This window comes from Callospermophilus lateralis, chromosome 4 (assembly GCF_048772815.1).
Source record: "Callospermophilus lateralis isolate mCalLat2 chromosome 4, mCalLat2.hap1, whole genome shotgun sequence".
In the NCBI taxonomy this organism is placed as follows: domain Eukaryota; kingdom Metazoa; phylum Chordata; class Mammalia; order Rodentia; family Sciuridae; genus Callospermophilus; species Callospermophilus lateralis.
Genome location: NC_135308.1, coordinates 43,989,142 through 44,008,691, shown reverse-complemented (window position 1 = coordinate 44,008,691; position 19,550 = coordinate 43,989,142). Strand labels below are relative to the sequence as shown.

At 35.7% G+C, this 19,550-nt stretch overlaps 1 protein-coding gene across 4 annotated transcripts in view; it reads right to left on the bottom strand.

Moving 5' to 3' along the window:
* Dlc1 (DLC1 Rho GTPase activating protein) overlaps positions 1-19,550 on the bottom strand; it is a 387,704-nt gene that overhangs the window by 262,058 nt on the left and 106,096 nt on the right. The gene's annotated exons all lie outside the window — the stretch shown is intronic.

Below are 19,550 nucleotides of genomic sequence, written 5' to 3'. Positions count from 1 at the left end.
GGTTATCCAGCTGGTGACAAGCCTAGAGAGTTGTGGCTGTATTAATATCAGCTGGATTTCCAGATCTGGCAGGAAAAAGCAGTGTTGAGCATTTCTCATGGAACACAGATGTATCATGACATCATTTAAGATCTGTGCTCAGGGCTGAGTAGAGGTGTTAACAAGCTTCAGCTAGGAGAAGCTAAAAAGTGTCCATATACTCCTTGTGGCCACCTAAGAAGCACATAACCCGCAGATGTAGAAGTGCAAAGGCCACATTAAGGGCATTACAGATGTGGTAGCTAATCTCCAGTATGGACAGCCCCACTGGTTTTTGTGTCTTGGATAGTCCCTTTCCACATCAACCAAGACTGGTTTGTATGACTAGTAGAATACAATGGACATGTGACATGTGACTTTTGAAGCTAGTGCATTAAACATATGGCAGCTTCTGTCTCGGTCTCCTAAGTTGCCCACTCTGAGGGAAGCCAGCTGATGATTGAGAATAGTTGCTTCACAAAGACACATGCGTGGAAAGGTGGCAATTTTTGAATCAAATGAATAACCATTTCAGAAATAGAGCCTCCAACCTCAACCAATATCTGACTGCAACCTTTTAAGAGATCCTGTCCTAGAACTGCATGAACAAGCTAATCTTGAATTTCTGATATGAGCAAACCATGCAATATGACAGACGTTTACTGTTGTTTTAAGCCATTGGGGGTAATTTGTTATCCTGCAATAGATAATTAAAATAAAATTTGTTAGCAAGAATGGCATGCCTCTGTAATCAAAAAAAAAAAAAACCCCAAAACAAAAAACTAAAAACTGACAATCTATAGAAGAGGCTTTGGGACCAAGGTATAGGTAGATGTTAAAACTCGAGGATGATAAACTAGGGAAAGACTAAACAATGTCAAAGATGCTGTTAGTCTAAGCTGGATGGCTTTTGAGGAGGTTTTCATTGAGAGCTTAAAGAAAAGTGAAGAAAATGTTATTAAACAAAGCAAATCCCTAGTGTATTGTGGAAGAAAGTTTAGAAAAACTGTTATGTGTGGTAATGTAAAAAGTAGAAAATGTACCTAAAGAACTTAGGAATCTTGCTAAGGGGATTTTTTTAGGCTGGGTTAGAGAGACTTCCTGACTTCTTGTTACTTGTACTAAAATCAAAGGGGAGAGAGATAAGCTAGAGTGTTAAAATATAAAGGTGTCAGGATTTTTTAAAATTGAGAAATGAAAGTTTCGCTCCTTTATAGCTTCTTCAGACAGCAAATGACTGACTCTAAAATGAAGACATCCTTGAGAGCAAATGTAGTTGTTGGAGAATGCCGTCTCAAGATGAAATCCTTTATTAAGACCTCAGAAGTACCTAAGGTGATGCACAAGAGAAATGTTTGGGAAAAAGGTTCTCTAAGGATTTTTAGAGTCTACCTCCGTAGGCTTTGAACATTAAACAATAGGTTTCTAAGAATTATGAAAGCATTTTTTTCCCCAGAAGCCTCTATAGGAGGCTGAGATAGGGCAACATTTATCTGAGAGTTTTAACTCTGGTATTTGAGATGAAGCGAGTCCTAATAAGATATATGGGAGATACTCAAAGTTTTGTAGAAATTGTATTAACAGAAACACCCCTGATTTGGCTCAAAAGGTTCAGAGATGGTAGAAAACTAAAAGTGGTTTTTGGACTCTCAAACTATGATAAGCAGAAAAGAAGAAAGATTTTTTTTTTTTTTTTTGGTGGTGCTAGGGGTTCAAATCCAAAGCCTCATTTGTGCTAGGCAAAGGTTCTATCACTAAGCCCCATTGCCAGCCCCTGATAGGCAGAAAGCAAAAAAGGAAAACAACTTGTTTTTAAACACTAGGCATTTCAAAAAAAAGAAGAAGAATGACTTAAAAGGAAGAACAGAGATCTCAGAGGGCAGGAATCAGAAACCATGGCCAATCATTTTCAGAAAATAGTAGAAATGATCTTAGCCAAAAGCATTCAAGTATGTGCCCGGTTGTTTCTTGAGAATTCTATAAACCAGTGTGCCTGTGTGCCTTCTGTTTTGAATGGGAGGGTCTATAGTGGCTATCTGATGTCTTAATCCCATTGTATGTTGGGTGACTCCAAGGTCTTCAGATCAAGAGGAACTATGTCTAAGGGCTATATGTGAGAAACTCTACCTGGAGGGTCTCATCAGCACCTGGACCTGATTAATGTAACAAGATCTTGGATTTCAAAGAGATGCTGTCATAGATGAATTTTTTGGAGCCATTTAGAGCTGGTCAGTGTTTTTGCAAGTGGGAGAGGCATGATATGTTATGGCAACCAGTTTCCAAGATGACATACAATAAATATCATTTTTGGTAAACATACCCTTGTTTAGTTCTTTCCAATACGGAACAAGGCTGATCTGTGTCACAAATACAGTAAGGCAGACAAGACAGTTTGACCTCTAAATTTCTTTCACTCGTTTTGGGAGAAGCCAGGTACCTTTGCTATGGGGACACTCAAGTAGCCTTGTTGGGGAAAACCACACAGAGAAGAAGCGATTTTTTAGTACCATTTTTTTCAGTCCTATAAATAAGTCAATTTAGAAATGAATGTTTAATGAGTCCATTAAAGCTTTGACATGACTCAAGATGGTAAACAGTGGATCAAAATACTGCCGTATTTTTGAATTTTAAATACTTATGTGACTGAAGAGTCTCTGGTAAGAATCACAAAGATTCCTGAGCTTTTGTGGAAGCAGGGAAGGAACAAGGAGATGAATGGCATATTTGCAGCAAAAGGTATAAGAAAAAAATAAATTTTCTTTGAGATCACATTATGTTAAGTAACACATACCTTCCTGGGGATATAATGAAATCATATAAAAATGATTAAATTTCCTTCCATGAGTTTCTTCTGCTTGCCTTTGCCTCTCTTTCCATCATTACCAAAACTCCTGGAAAAATGCCCACTTAAAATGGGTACGTTGCATTTTATGTAAATTAGTTTCACAAAGTTGATTTAAAAACTCATTATTTTATCACATTGTACTTGCTTTTAATCTTGTATCCCATCTTGGTCAGTTCTCTTACGTTTCCCAAGTTGTAAATCTCTAAACTGCCTTTAATTCTTCTCTTTTTCTCAGCCTTTGCAAAAGGTTTTAAATTTCAAATTTTATCAGTTTTTCCTCTGACAGGGTATATGAGTCTACATTTTCTGTTGTCGCCATAATTATTGTCTTAAAGGCTTCATTTTCCCTGGCCTGCATTACTGCACACAATTTCATCTCTTCTTCTGATCTCCTCTGCATGTCTTGTATATCCCCTGTACTCTGAATTCATTTTTCTTCACTACTTGTAAAATTATGGTTCTTTAAAATATAAATCAAATCATTTTATATTCTTGTTTAAAAATCATCCTTGTATTTCCCTTAAAGCAAACTTTTTCATCAGAATATTCAAAGTTCTCCATCCGCTTGACCAAAAGGCTATTCGAGTCATATTTTCTTCCAGTTGGAACTATATGTACCGTATTTCAATCAAGTCAGATCACCCAGGGTTCTTTGATGTTTCCCATTCAATTCCTCTCCCTATTTGGTCACCAGGGAAACTCCTTGGTTATTGTTAGAGGTCACATTCCATTGTCATTTCTCCTGGGAAGTCTTACCTGAGGGTTTCTACCTTTTCTAACAGAATTTACATATTTCCTTACCATTTAATCTTAACATTTGGTAATAACTTTAAGCTGATATTCCTTACAATGTTTCATAACCGCAAGTTCAGGAATGTGCTATGTGTGTCACAGTGCACACCCCATGAAGGTGAAGGCCATGTCATGTACATTGGAAACTGCAGATCTGCTACCAGATTCCCTCCTTGGGAACAAAGAACTAATTTCCTCTGCTGTTGGAAAAAAAGTGGCTGCCAGCAACTATAGTTGTTTGCCCTTTTGGGAAATGTCCTTGACCTTAATAAACTGCCTCAGACAAGGTTAAATCTCTTTCTAGGGACATCTAACAGCCAACAATTGGGTGTTATGGGGATGAAGAGAAAGAGTCTCACTGCCTCCATGTGGGACCACTCTGAAGGCCACCCAAGCTCTAGAGCTCTCCGCAGAATCAGCTGAGGCTATAGTTGTCATTGCTTTGCAGCTCAGCACAACCCTGCTCTCTGCTCAATTCTGCCTTTCTCGTGTCCATACATGTCTGTTAATTGAGAACATTCATTGATCTTGGAGTGTATGGTCCAATTATCCTACAAGAACAACTTCGAGGGGAAGTTTTATTTGGGACTCCCCAGAAGTTCAGTCCATGGTCAGTCAATTCCATCACACTGGGCCCAAGATGAGGAAGAATATTACAGTGGAACGGTGCAGTGAAGGAAAGCTGCTCAACTCAGGATGGGGAGGAAGCAGAAAGAGCAAGGGGAAGGGGCCCCAAGGAAGATGAACTCTGCCAGGGCACACCTGCAGTGACCCACCTCCTCCAGCCAGGCCCTACCTGCCAGTAGTTACCATTCAGCCATTCAAACTAGGACGGACAGATGAGGTTAGAGCTCTCATGATCTAATCACTTTACCTCTGCAACTTCCTGCATTAACATAGAAGTTTTAGGTGTTGCCTCACATCCAAACCATAACATGAAGTCTGATTCCAATAATGTCACGTCCCCTATTTTTATCTTAAGTTCTATCCTAATGCCTAGCACAGTGGTCCACACATAGATATATTAAACTATTGATGGCATTTGAACAAAAATTAATTGGGTCTTGTGACTAGTATTAATAGTATTAGAGTTCAACTAGTTTACAAATTAAAAAGGCTTTATTTAATTAAAATAGACAGGATAATTTTATAATAGGGCATGCACATGCCAGATAATTACAATCTTTACTTTTTGATTAAGGTAAGGTGTTGAATTGTCTTATAAGAAAAGCTTGACATTACTAGTAATAAAAAAGCATTCTTTCAAAAATATGTAAATTTTTGGTCTCATATTACATAGGAAATATTAGAATTGCAGATGAAAAAAAAAAAAAATATATATATATATATATATATATATATGCTCATTGTAGTATTTGATATGAGTATGTTGGTTTTAATACAGAAAGAAAAATTATGAATGCATAATAAGTGGGAGAATGATCACACAATTTTGAGGTATCCACAAAATGTCAAATGTTAAATGAGGCACTTGGTTAATATTTTCTTAGAAAATATTTTAAAATTGAGATTCTGCTAGTTCTGAGGTCTAAATGTTCACCATTAAAAGTTTTTGAAACTTTGACTTCGAAACAACAACAAACACACACAAGACAACAAAAAATGCCAAATGATCATCTAAAACCCAGTGTTATGAAGTATTGCTTTTACACCACATTAAAACTGGGACTATCCAGCTCAGCAGCACCCTCAACCCTGGCTACATCTAGCTGCTCTGATCTGGTGTTTACCCTTTCTCACTATTTTGTTTCTTATTGTCCTCCAGGTTCAAGACTCTTGAGGAATGAACATAATGCCCCTCAGCTGCTTTAGGAGATGAATGCAATGGGAAGGATGAGGAAGCTTCAGGAATGAATGCAATGCCCCAGCAGCAGGAAGTTCTGGGGGCAAGTGCCTGTGGATACTCTTGAAAACAAGATAGGCATATGTATACGAGTGCCTGGACGCACACAGCATTCCTAACATTTTTTTTTTTCTCTTATAATTTGCTTAGTATGGGCTTTAAACAAAGTTTGTTCTTTGGATTGCTCAAAGGCCCATTTATAAAAGAGATACAGGTAAATTTGGCTAAGGCAGGTAAGGCTGTTCTGAGGTGCCTCAGAGGGCATACCGTGAACAGCCCTGATTTATTGGCAATCTGCAGCAGAGAGGAAAAGAGTTGATTTCATGAACTTCCATAGATTTTCCTTTGAAGGAAGGGTACTAACCCAGGAGGTCATCTGGGTCACACCACATTGCTACAGCAGAAAGATGAGGGAGTCACTCAAAAGCTGCAGCACAGCAATAATCTAAAGACTTTGGAAATTGGGGCAGTGGTGCTGCCTGGTAATCCAGCTACTGGGGAGGCTGAGGCAGGAGGATCCCAGGATCAAGGCCAGCATCAGCAACATGGTGAGAACTTGTCTCAAAATAAAACAATAAGAAGGACTGGGAAAGTAGATCAGTGGTATAGCACCCCTGAGTTCAATCCCCAGTACTACAAAACAAAATAAAACATAAAAATATAAAACAAGAACAAGAACTGCAACCACAAAATCTATTGATTTACAAAGAAAGAGTACATAAAATTAGCACATAAAATGTTCACCAAATACCAAGAACAGTCCAAAATGTAGCCGTTTTCCAAGTGATGGTATTTGAAGACATTATGGGGATAAAGAGTAAACAATTCCCTGGCTTTCATATGTTTGCTGTATGAACTCCAAATGTTTAGATGTGTGATTTTCAGAATACTCAAATAGCTGGTTGATATTTTTATTTATTTATTTATTTATTTCACTTAGACATTTGGTATGTGGTAGACCCAGCTCAAAACTATAGTCAAGAAGGCCCTCTGTTTAAACTTCTACCTACTATTGAATATTCACATGGAATCCCTCCTGAAACATTTCAGCTGACTCCCACTGTCTTTAAGAAGAGAACGCAGAGGCCACAAAGGCAAAGGGTAGAATTAATTACCGATCTGTTAGCATGAAAGTAGAAAAATACAAGAACATATTGCATATGTAATTAGAGCTTCGGGACAACTAGGTTAGAAATGAACAAGGTGAGGACTTTGTAAAAATGGCTTACTGGTTATTATTACCACTCCGTGCTATGAATTATATTCTTGGTTGCTGTGATGTGGCTTGCTGTTGGCTTGCCATTTTATATTACACAGAAATAACTGCAAGTTATTATTTCTCTTGGAAGGAAATATGAACTGGATTCAAGAAGTCACATCAGCACAGGAAAAACTAAAATTTGCTCATTGCATGTCATGATGATAACATGCAAAATACTATTCACAAGACCAAGTCTTAAGTTGTAGAGATGAATTTTTTAATAATGCTTCTTGTTCCTAATGGAATATTCAATTCTAACTGTTCCATCATTGGTATGTGCTCCATTTTCCTCATCTTTCTTTTAGCTTTATGAATACGGCTCCAGATACCGAATTAGCCCAGTTACTACAAACTAAGCACAAGAAGGGAGAAAGACAGGTTTACCATCCCCAAGTTATTTAAGTACCCTGTGTTTAGAAAGTACCCTGTGCTTAGAGTTTAATATTTTTAAAAAAATTTTTAGTTGTATGTGGATCAAACTCAGTGCCTCACCTATGCTAAGCAGGTGATCTCCCACTGAGTTACAACCCTAGCCCCCTAGAGTTTGATATTGACGATCAGCATATCTTTAGATAAATTATACTTATCCTTTGCAAAACAAAACTCCAAGATTCATATTGAAAAGATGTATGTGAGGAGGTCATTGTGGAGATCTCAGACAGGATCACTGTCCTGAGTTAACAGGTAAATTGATTGGAAACAGATGTCAGTTACCTTAAAACACACACATACACAAAGTGGGGAATTTCTAATTTATTTTAAATATAAAAGTAAATGGCAGTGGAAAATATTTTTATTTTTCAAACCCAAAGTAATGTATCGCATATTTGTTATTTCAAAATCCAAAATATGTAAATGGAATCCTCTATGTTCTTAAATCATGAAATTCTAAGAAATATCTTATTAAAATAATTGTTGAACAATTTTACTTTCAGAAATAATTTTTCTCCCAGCTCTCTGGTGGCTTAGTTTTTTTCTTTAAAAGAAAAAAAAAAGCCTATGAAATTTGCCTTATTTTTCTTTCTTATAAACAATGAATATCTTAGTGGACAGAGGCAAATATTTCCTTAAAAATCCACATACTTTAATGTTATTGCTTAGCTAAGTCAAAACAAAAATACCACATTAAAAAGTGGTAATCAAAGGCATTTTTCTAAGACTATTAAATTTGTTTGAATGTATTAATTACAAATTACATTAATTCAAAATTTTTGTCATTTCAGATGTCTTTGCCTCAAAAATGTATTTAAAACTTCTGTATGCCATTTTTTTCCTTTAATATGTTATTTTCTTTCTTAGAATATGAAAGCTAATAATATAATATGTGACATTATGAAATACTATTTAAATTCTAGCCAATTTTATATATCACCAGGAATTTTTTCCCCAAGACTTCAGTAAAAAGGAATATTTGTAGTTACTATTTATAAAAGAGACAGTCCTTTATCCTTTTATCTTATTTATTTTCATTTTTATTTATTTATTTGTGGAAATTAAGGGCTCCCCAGCACTTCTACAAAACCAGGGTCTCATGCATGCCAGGCAACTGCTCCTTCTCTGAGCTCCAGAACTCAGTCTTGTACTGTTAGAGTCTGTAAACAAGTCAGGATGGTGCCTGGCAAAATGCCAGAGGGAGTGGTTTGTGAAGTAACACCAGTGAGCCATTAAGTGTGGAGATTTCTTATTGGTTGACTGCTGTATCTAGTTTATGCTAATTAAGATAAGCTGTGTGGAATGTATAAACGGCTCCCATTCCTGCTGTATCAATCTACACAAGTTGCTCGTCACCCCCCCCCCCTTATTTTGCTGCAGCTGGACACTTCGGGCATTGTACATTATTTTAAACAGTAGCCAGCATTAGGAAAAATCACCAGTCTTGTTAAAAAATAATTCATCTGTAAATAATTTATGCAAAATATATTTTATATAACCTGGTAAAATAAAATACAACTATTACCCAAATTAATTAGGTTTAAAATGATACTTTAAAATAATATAATTTAGACTCTAGAAACCACATGGTGTTTTTCAGTTTTAATGCCTACCATTAATATATCAGAAGCAGAATGACTAGCCTAAGGAAAATATATATATATATATATATATATATATATATAGCATTTAGACTTAAAACTTGATTTATACTGAAACTATTATAATAGAGGAACACCTGGGAGTTATTCTTTATTTCTTTTGGATCAGTTTAATTTTTATTTATATGCAAATAATTATTACAAATACAAATTTTATGGTTTCATAGCATACTTTTCATATGAAAAATAGTCTACATGATCACAGAGGGAATATAGTGGGTTGCCCCATTGGAAAGTAAACTCAAACAAAGTAATTTCTGTCCATGTACCTGATGTGTATTTGTTATTTGCAGCAAAGACATTCCTGTGTCCAACATCGGCTCTCTTTACTAAATAAATGACTGAATCATCAAAATTCACACAGCATTTCTTTGTGTTTTCAGAATCTTTTGAGACTCTGATGAAGCTATTAACAGTTTTCTCAGAAATGTGTAAATGCTGACATGTGTACACAATTTAAAGTGCAATTTCAGAAATATCAGGGATCCTTCTAAATCCATCCATGAACTCCAGCTTAAATTTTTTTCCTTAATTCCTTGCTAGGAAAAAATATTCATAGACATACTCAAAATGAATGTATGCACATATACACAAATACACTTGTCTGTATATGTAACCTGACATGTATTCATACACATATATATCATACACATCCACATAAAGGCAAATATAAAATCTGTGGTAAGTAGGAAATTTAGAAAGTGGTGTTAGAAGTGTATAACCTATACCATGCTATGATGAACAAGTATTTTTTGTTGTTGTTGTTTGTAAAACTGTGCTTATTGGCTAAGCATGGTGGCACATGCCTGTAATCCCAGCAATTTGGGAGGCTGAGGCAGGAGGATCACAAGTTTGAGGTCAGCCTTAGCAATTAGATGAGACCCTCAACAACTTAGTGAGACCATGTCTCAACATAAAAAATGAAAAGGGCTAGGGGTGTGGTTCAGTGGCAAAGTGCCCCTGGGTTCAGTCCCCAGTACCTACTAAACAAACAACAAATAAACAAAACATAAACAAGAAAAGAGACAAGAAAAAGAGAAAAGAAAGAACACAAGGAAAAATAAAACTGAACAACAACAACAAAAAAACTGTTGTTATGCATTTGAGTTCAGACATGAGTGATATTTAGTTTCTGGTGTAATAACATCTCACACCAATTTATATTAGTTCTGAAGCCAGAAGGAGAGCATATGAATCTCTGTATAAAGCAGTGCTGAGGGGCACTGGGTACATCCTGGCTCCATCTCCTAGAAGCAGCAAGACTATAAGCACCTTGGTTAGCCACTTCAGGTCCCAATTTCCTTATTGATGAGACAACAATAGCATCTACTACTTTGACCTGGAAAGGGCTGTATCTCCCCTCTTTTTTTTTTTTTTATGAAGCTCCAATGAATGGTGACAGCCAAGTGCATGCTACAGCATCTGCCACATGGTGTGAATTCCACAAATGCCCAAGTTTTCAATTATTAATATTATTACATGAGCAAAACCCACTTTTCTCCATGATTATTAATAGATAGAAACTTCCAGAACTTTCTTAAAGTTTATATTCCTATAGTTTCTGCTTTTATCAAGTATACATTCAGAAAAAATATTATGAATGACAATTTATGGGTTCTTCTCTACAAAATGACCAAAACAAGAACTGATAATTTCAAAAGTAACATAATAGACTATATTCTCAATGAGTGAGAAAAAGGAAAATAAGATACAACTTTTAAATCACTTTTAACAATGTCAAAAATTATTACAGTGTCACCATATTCCATCTTCCTCTACCTCAAAATGTCTGTATATTTAGGGAGGACAACACTATTGACAGCAAGTGTCAGGCCAAAAAACTGCAGTTTGCTTCTATCATGCTGGAAGGGGAAATGAATAGACGGTATGGAGGTGCCTCACTAATTTCACTTCAGTACCAACCACTGTGTTTTGTGGTCATGTTGAGAGGATTACTTTTCCCCTCCAACAGTAGCATGGGCTGAGCATGGAATTTTGAGAATTGTCAGTAAAAGCAACTAACGTATCAGTTTGGATATGGCATTGGGATCTTTTCTTTTTTAAAGTCCCCCAGAAATGATCATGGACTCCCAGAGTGGGACATACTGCTGAAGCTTTATTTTAGCCATCTTCTAGTGGTGTTTAGGCAGGGTTTTGAACTACTATTGTAAGGAATCAGCTGTATCTGGCTGGGAGCCATTCTGCCTGTCCTGGACTCCTGCCTCTCCATGAGCTGATTGATGTTCTTCCTCTCATTCATGGCTCCTTAGTAATAATGATCAAAAGACTAGAGGTGCCTTCAACCTGTGGAATTAGAGCTATTGTTACTACTTTGACCTGGAGGGGGCTATATATCTCCCCTCTTTTTTTTTTTTTTTAATCCTGTAGCAATTATAGATAGTGAGTGTTAATAATTTATGCTGTTTTCAAAGTCTTCAATACTAGGGTTGTTTTGTAACTCCAGTATGCAGCACGTTCTGATATGCATGCCAATATGTTCCAAAGATCCTTTAGGTTATTTAGTATACACTCAAAGCTGCTCTGTCCCAACTTGCTCAAATGATTCTGGTTCTCATTGGTGTTACTAGAATCCTCTGTGTCACCCAGTAACTAAAGGAGTTTCTTAGGTGGGGGGCAGGGCTGGAGATTAGACTCAATTAAAATATGACATCCTATGTGATTCTGCAATCTGTATACGGGATAAAAATGGGAGTTCATAACCCACTTGAATCAAAGTGTGAAATATGATATGTCAAGAACTATGTAATGTTTTGAACAACCAACAATAAAAATTAAAAAAAAATATATCACATCCTTTACAGGCTTGTTGATGTTCTCAGTCCTTTTCAGCAGAATGCTGGACTCTTCTTGTTTCTCTAGTTACTTAGTTTACAAATAAAATATGTTCTTTTCCTTATTCTCTGGGGCTTGAGCTCTTTTCTTCATAAATATACAATTAATGGTGATTTAATGAACATCTGCTCTTAAAGTTGTCCTTAAGAAAAACAACCACAAGAAAACCTCTGAGACAGGGAAAAAAATGAAAGCATTTCCTCTAAGTTCAGGAACAAAACAAGGGTGTTCACTTTCAGCACTCTTGTTCAACATTGTACTAGAAGTCTAAGCCAGAGCAAATAGGCAAGAGAAAAAAATAAAGGGCATTCAGATTGGAAAGGAGCAATTGCCCTTGTTTGCAGATGACATGACCTTTTACGTAGAAAACATTGTAAACCCCACCAAAAATGATTCAGTGAAGTTGCAGAATTCAAAACCAGTTTGTTTTGTCCTACTGACTTTTATATGTCAGTAACAAACTGGATGAAAAAGAAATAAAAATAAAAAAGAGATCCCTTTCCCAACAGCCACACACACACACAGGTAAAATATGTATGAAAAATTTCACCAAGGAAGTAAAAGATCCCTTTAATGAAAATTATAAAACAATGAAAGAAATTAGAGAGCACATAACACAAAAGCAGAAAGACATCCTATGCTCATGAATTGGAAGAATTAATATTGTTAAAAAGTCCCTCTTACCCCCAGCGATCTATGATTGCAATCCACATCAAATAACCAATGGCCTTCTACACAGAAATGGAAAAATAAAATCACATAATTCTTCTGTCACCTCAAAAGACCCAAAATAGTCAAACAATTCTCAAACAAAAGAACAAAAGTTAAGGGGTGGGGTTGTGGCTCAGGGAGGAGCGTTCGCCTGGCACATGCGAGGCTCTGGGTTCGATCCTCAGTACCACATAATAAAATAAATAAATAAACAAACAAATAAATAAATATATCTCTATATCTATATATAAAACCGTATAATTAAAAAAAGGAACAAAGGCATCACAACACATAATTGCAAAACCTAGTATAAACTATAGTCATTGAAACAGCATAGTACTGTCATAAAAACAGACACAAACCAATGGAACAAAATAGAAGATCCACAAATGAATCTATATATTTACAGCCAACCAATTTTTGACAAAAAGGACAAGGGTATACGTCAGAGAGAGAATTAATATTGTTAAAAAGTCATCTTACTCCAGTATGGAGATTCCTCAAAAACTGAAAAAAGAGCTACCTTGTGATCTGGCATTCCCACTTCTACTGGACATAATAATAAACGAAATAAAATCACATCAAAGAGATACCTGCACACAGTTGTTTATTGTAGCACACTATTCACAAGAGCCAAGATATGGAATCAACTGAGATGTTCAGTGATAGATGAATGTATAAAAATGTGGTATATATGCATCATGGAATATTAATCACAAAAAGATGAGAGTCTGTCATTTGTGTCAACATAGATGAAACTGGAGGACATTATGTTAAGTGAAACAACCAGGCACTGAAAGATAAATACCATGTTTTTTCACTCATTTGTGAAAGCTAAAAAAGTCAATCACATAGAAGTAGAGTACAATATAGGTTTCTAAAGACTAGGAAGGGAAGGATTGGGGACAGAGAGAGGTTGGATAATAGAGTTGGAAAATAGAGTAGGAAGGTGGAATCAGCTCTGATATTCTATAACACAATAAAGTAGCCATAGTCTATAACAAATTATTATACATTTCAAAGTGACTAGAGAAGAGGTTGAAGATTCCAAAAACATAGAAATAATAATATATGAGGAGACAGAAATGTCAATTATTCTGATTTCATCAATACATATTATATATGTACCAAATTATAATGCTGTACCCCATACATAAATACAAACATGCCAATCAAAAAAGAGTAAAATTTGAAACTAGAATTGGCTGTAAGTATCATTTACTTTTAACCATATTGATTTTAGGTCTAATTAAAAAATAGATAGGGATATATATAATTCCAGTAGGCTTTACTCTGTTGCTCATAGTCCATCTTGACCTGGGGGAAGTTCAAGAGTATACAGATGTGCAAGACGTTAGGTTTATCTAGACACACAAGTCCATTAAGCTGAATAATTAAAATTAGAAATATATATATATATATATATATATATATATATATATATATATATATATATATATAAATATATATGCATATATATGATATATAAATGGCATACTTTAATAAAAAACATCAAGGGTAAAAAAAAAAACCAAAATAATCTCTGAATTTATAGTGTCATGCTTTAAAATCTTTCATGTAGCTGCCTTATATTAATGTAGTTGCCTTTTATTAACTAACACTGGAACAACTCTGTCCACGGAAGACACTGAAGATGGAGAATGACATCAGTATCTCGCTCTACAGTGCTTCAAAACACTTTATATAAAAGGCACAATTGTTCTGGAGTTGTTTGTAGAACATTCTAGTATGGAAGGCATTTTGAGTCTGTTTCAAAGGCACAAAACAGATTTAGGAGAGAAACTGTATCAACATCTTAGCATAAAGTGCAAGGGTTCTCTTTTTTCTAGGTGTGGTTTTCTTTTGACAAAGGATAATCTACTTTTAAACACTTTCATATTTGTGTGAAATATAATGCATAATGATTTTAATGCTTACTTTTCAGAATGATATATACATAGAATTAGCAAAAAATTTGAAGATTATTCATTGATCTGATCCTAATAATAAATATAAAATAATTCCTATTGAAAAATAGTACTTAGAAATCCAGGGATCTTAGGCATAAAAGGAAAGTCAAATATTTTTGGAAGTTAGTCACCATTATTAATAGGTTTTGCAGCGGCAAATCAAATGTAATGCTAAACTTCTGAAATGAATGAAAGCATTCTGCAAAAATGTGATATGATAGAACAGAAGGTTAGTTATTATGTAGGTAGGTATGTTAAGAACTTGTTCTTAGAATTCATGTTTCTACTTCACATTAAAATTGAAAATTTAGTCCATAGTGAAAAGAAGACATCTGTAGGATACTAAGAGTTTTTCCTTTTCACCAAGTATCCAGACTGCTTTTACATAACATATATTACCTAAGCTCCAAAGTATGGGTCAAGGTATCTGTTTAATTTCTAATAAAATTCTTCGTTGTAATATGCCAACATAAAATTTATTCACAGCCCAAGAATCAGTTTCAAACTGTAGTAAAAAGGAAATATCTGAAAGAATAGTATTGTTAATAACAACAAAAAAATCATATGCCCCCACACAAAATAAAAGCCTATTTTTAAAGCTATTCTCATTAATTGTCCATTTTATTTAAGAAATTTCCTCAAAGTCAGTTGTCTTTAACAGTGAAATGTTTCTTTCTAGATACTTTTCATGACCTGCTGGGGAATGTTACCAAATTATAGTTCAGAAGTAGGAAACAGTTACATGTCCATTTGTCTAATACCAAGGTATTGGTAGATTGGTCAGTTTTTAATTTTCTTAAATTGGAATATTGTCTTTGGAGGTGGGGTCAGTTGCAGAATGACTCATGTGTCCTGATTATGAAGCACCTTGGGCATCTGGGCTCTAGTCACATCCTGTTTTCTTCAAAGTTAACAAATTTACAGTGAGTGCTTGATTTGGGATATATCAAAAATGTTTTTTCTAAAGAGGTGAAAGACTTATACAATGAAAACTACAGAACCCTAAAGAGAGAAATAGAAGAAGATCTTAGAAGATGGAAAAATATACCCTGTTCATGGATAGGCAGAACTAACATCATCAAAATGACGATATTACCAAAAGTTCTCTATAGGTTTAATGCAATGCCAATCAAAATCCCAATGGCATTTCTTATAGAAATAGAGAAAGCAATCATGAAATTCATATGGAAAAATAAAAGACCCAGAATAGCAAAAACAATGCTAAGCAGGAAGGGTGAATCAGGCGGTATAGCGATACCAGACTTCAAACTATACTACAGAGCAATAGTAACAAAAACAGCATGGTACTGGTACCAAAACAGGCGGGTGGACCAATGGTACAGAATAGAGGACACAGAAACCAATCCACAAAACTACAACTATCTTATATTTGATAAAGGGGCTAAAAGCATGCAATGGAGGAAGGATAGCATCTTCAACAAATGGTGCTGGGAAAACTGGAAATCCATATGCAACAAAATGAAACTGAATCCCTTTCTCTCGCCATGCACAAAAGTTAACTCAAAATGGATCAAGGAGCTTGATATCAAATCAGAGACACGGCGTCTGATAGAAGAAAAAGTCGGCTACGATCTACATACTGTGGGGTCGGGCTCCAAATTCCTCAATAGGACACCCATAGCACAACAGTTAATAACTAGAATCAACAAATGGGACTTACTCAAACTAAAAAGTTTTTTCTCAGCAAAAGAAACAATAAGAGAGGTAAATAGGGAGCCTACATCCTGGGAACAAATCTTAACTCCTCACACTTCAGATAGAGCCCTAATATCCAGAGTATACAAAGAACTCAAAAAATTAGACAACAAGATAACAAATAACCCAATCAACAAATGGGCCAAAGACATGAACAGACACTTCTCAGAGGAGGACATACAATCAATCAACAAGTACATGAAAAAATGCTCACCATCCCTAGCAGTCAGAGAAATGCAAATCAAAACCACCCTAAGATACCATCTCACTCCAGTAAGATTGGCAGCCATTATGAAGTCAAATAACAACAAGTGCTGGCGAGGATGTGGGGAAAAGGGTACTCTTGTTCATTGTTGGTGGGACTGCAAATTGGTGCAGCCAATCTGGAAAGCAGTATGGAGATTTCTTGGAAAGCTGGGAATGGAACCACCATTTGACCCAGCTATTCCCCTTCTCGGTCTATTCCCTAAAGACCTAAATAGAGCATGCTACAGGGACACTGCTACATCGATGTTCATAGCAGCACAATTCACAATAGCAAGACTGTGGAACCAACCTAGATGCCCTTCAATAGACGAATGGATAAAAAAATGTGGCATTTATACACAATGGAGTATTACTCTGCATTAAGAAATGACAAAATCATAGAATTTGGAGGGAAATGGATGGCATTAGAGCAGATTATGCTAAGTGAAGCCAGCCAATCCCTAAAAAACAAATGCCAAATGTCTTCTTTGATATAAGGAGAGTAACTAAGAACAGAGTAGGGACGAAGAGCATGAGAAGAAGATTAACATTAAACAGGGACGAGAGGTGGGAGGGAAAGGGAGGGAGAAGGGAAATTGCTTGGAAATGGAAGGAGACCCTCAGGGTTATACAAAATTACATACAAGAGGTAGCGAGGGGAAAGGGAAAAATAATACAAGGGGGAGATATGAACTGCAGTAGAGTGGGTAGAGAGAGAAGAGGGGAGGGGAGGGGAGGGGAGGGGGATAGTAAAGGATAGGAAAGGCAGCAGAATACAACAGACCCTAGTATGGCAATATATAAATCAATGGAAGTGTAACTGATGTGATTCTGCAATTTGTATACGGGGTAAAAATGGGAGTTCATAACCCACTTGAATCAAAGTGTGAAATATGATATATCAAGAACTATGTAATGTTTTGAAAAACCAACAATAAAAAAAATAATAAAAAAATGTTTTTTCTGTTTAATAATTGATTTAAGTATATATATTTAAATATTTGAGGGGGTACTGGGGATTGAACTCATGGGCACTCGACTGCTGAGCCACATCCCCAGTCCTATTTTGTATTTTATTTAGAGACAGGGTCTCGCTGAGTTGCTTAACACCTCGCTTTTGCTGAGGCTGACTTTGAACTCACTATCCTTCGGTCTGAGCCTCCTGAGCAGCTGGGATTACAGGTACCACTGCGCCCAGTGACTTAAGTATATCTTAATTGTGACAGTTGAATAAATAGTTTGGTCAACTGATGAAGCAAAGGATGAAAAATTTGAACAAGGAACCCATCATAAGTATCCAAAGGATTAGTCCTGGGAAAGCTGATGGTTTGTTTTTCTTATTGTATATGCCTCTGTGTAACTTTCTTTACCTACACTTGAAAACATGAGAGTATTGAAGAAAGATAAAGGAACTGCACACACTGTTGTATACATGATAGCGAAATATGAGGCACTCTCACACAGACACTGCACTTTCCAGGGGGACAAAAGTGGATACCACTGGCAATTATTCTAAATTGAAAGACCAACGTGAAAGTAAACATCAGGGTGAAAAGAACTGTTCTGCAGGGTACTTGCAGGTGCTTCCAAAAGCAAATTAAAGCAAAAAATACCGTTAAGAAGGGCCTTTACCCACATCCCCAATGTTAAAAAGCCAATGATTCTCAAAATCTTCAAGTTAAACTTCTGAGATGGCTGGGGTTGTAGCTCAGTGGTAGAACACTTGCCTAGCTCATGTGAGGCATTGGGTTCGATTCTCAGCACCACATACAAACAAGTAAAATAAAATTCATTGACAACTTAAAAAATATTAAAAAAAACCCATTGAGAGAACATGTATGCTTTAAAAGTCCTTCCTTAATCAGAATGAGGTAAAATGATATACTTGGATTCCACAGTCTAATTTTGCATTTCAACAGGTTGACCCGTATTTTCAGTGTACCCCAAAATAGCATCGTGCAGTAACTTTTTGATTCCTCCTATTCCCAATACATAGAGCACTACCATGATGCACATAGCACTTGCATTTCATATCTTCTTGTGCCAGAATGAAAATTATTTAAAGACAGAGAATATGTTTTATTCCTCTCCATTTTTTTCATCTAGCATAGTATATGGCATGTAAGAAGTGTTCAATAGATGTTTATCAACCAAAATACTCTGGATATACATAATAACAGGAAATGTAATTTCTAGGTAAATATTAAAATCAGACATATCTGCATTTTCAACTATGTATTTTCATTCATATTGCAATAGCAGTACATTTTCCATGTTTCAAATTCAGAGTGTTCTCTGTTGAGTCCTATTTCAGAGCGCTATTTTATTTTAAAGGCAGGCAAAGAAGCAATCCAAACTTGTTTCTCTGTGTTAAGCTAACATGGGCTTTTAAAAAAAATAATACAACACTATGATTTTCACCAAACTAGGAAAGGTTATTTTGGAACTGCTTGGATTGTAGATATTTGAAGTAGTAATTACTTCCTCCATAAATGTTACCTTTTAGAGTCAAATAGTATTTTCCTGTGCAGTTCACTTTTTGCTTAAAGGAAAATCTCTTTTATTCACAATTCACCATGCTGTATTATTCCATGCAGTAACTATATTTTTACTTTTTTTGATGGCATTATGAAGTCCATGAAGCATCATTATAATAATGACTGTAGCTTACCTTTATTCAGCCCTTATTCCGTACCAAACACTTCGATAAGCTCCTCACATGAGTATTATCATCAATGCTCAGATAATCTATAAAGTGGATGATTTTGGATATCTCTATCTCCATCTCTGTCATCTCCCTGTATCTATCTACTTATCTATTCATCCCTCTATCCATCAGTATCTATCATCTATATGTCAAGGAAGTTTTTAGAAAGATAATTTTCTAAGTAGCAAGTGGCATTCTCAGGATACTAATGCAGGAGAAAAGCCTTCTGCAGTTTTATGTTCTTGGTTCTTTAAAGTTATGAGTGTTCAGTAACAAAATTTAATTACCATATTTTGCATAATTCTGGATTCATGGCCTGTTTTAGCAAACTTACTGTATTGTCATTCATTAAACAAACACGTGTGTTCAGGGTGGTGAATACTCCAAATCGACATGGCAAAGACTCCAAGAGTGTTTCTTCTATATTGAATGGATAGACTATCAACTCTCATCTGATATTCACAACACTTCCAT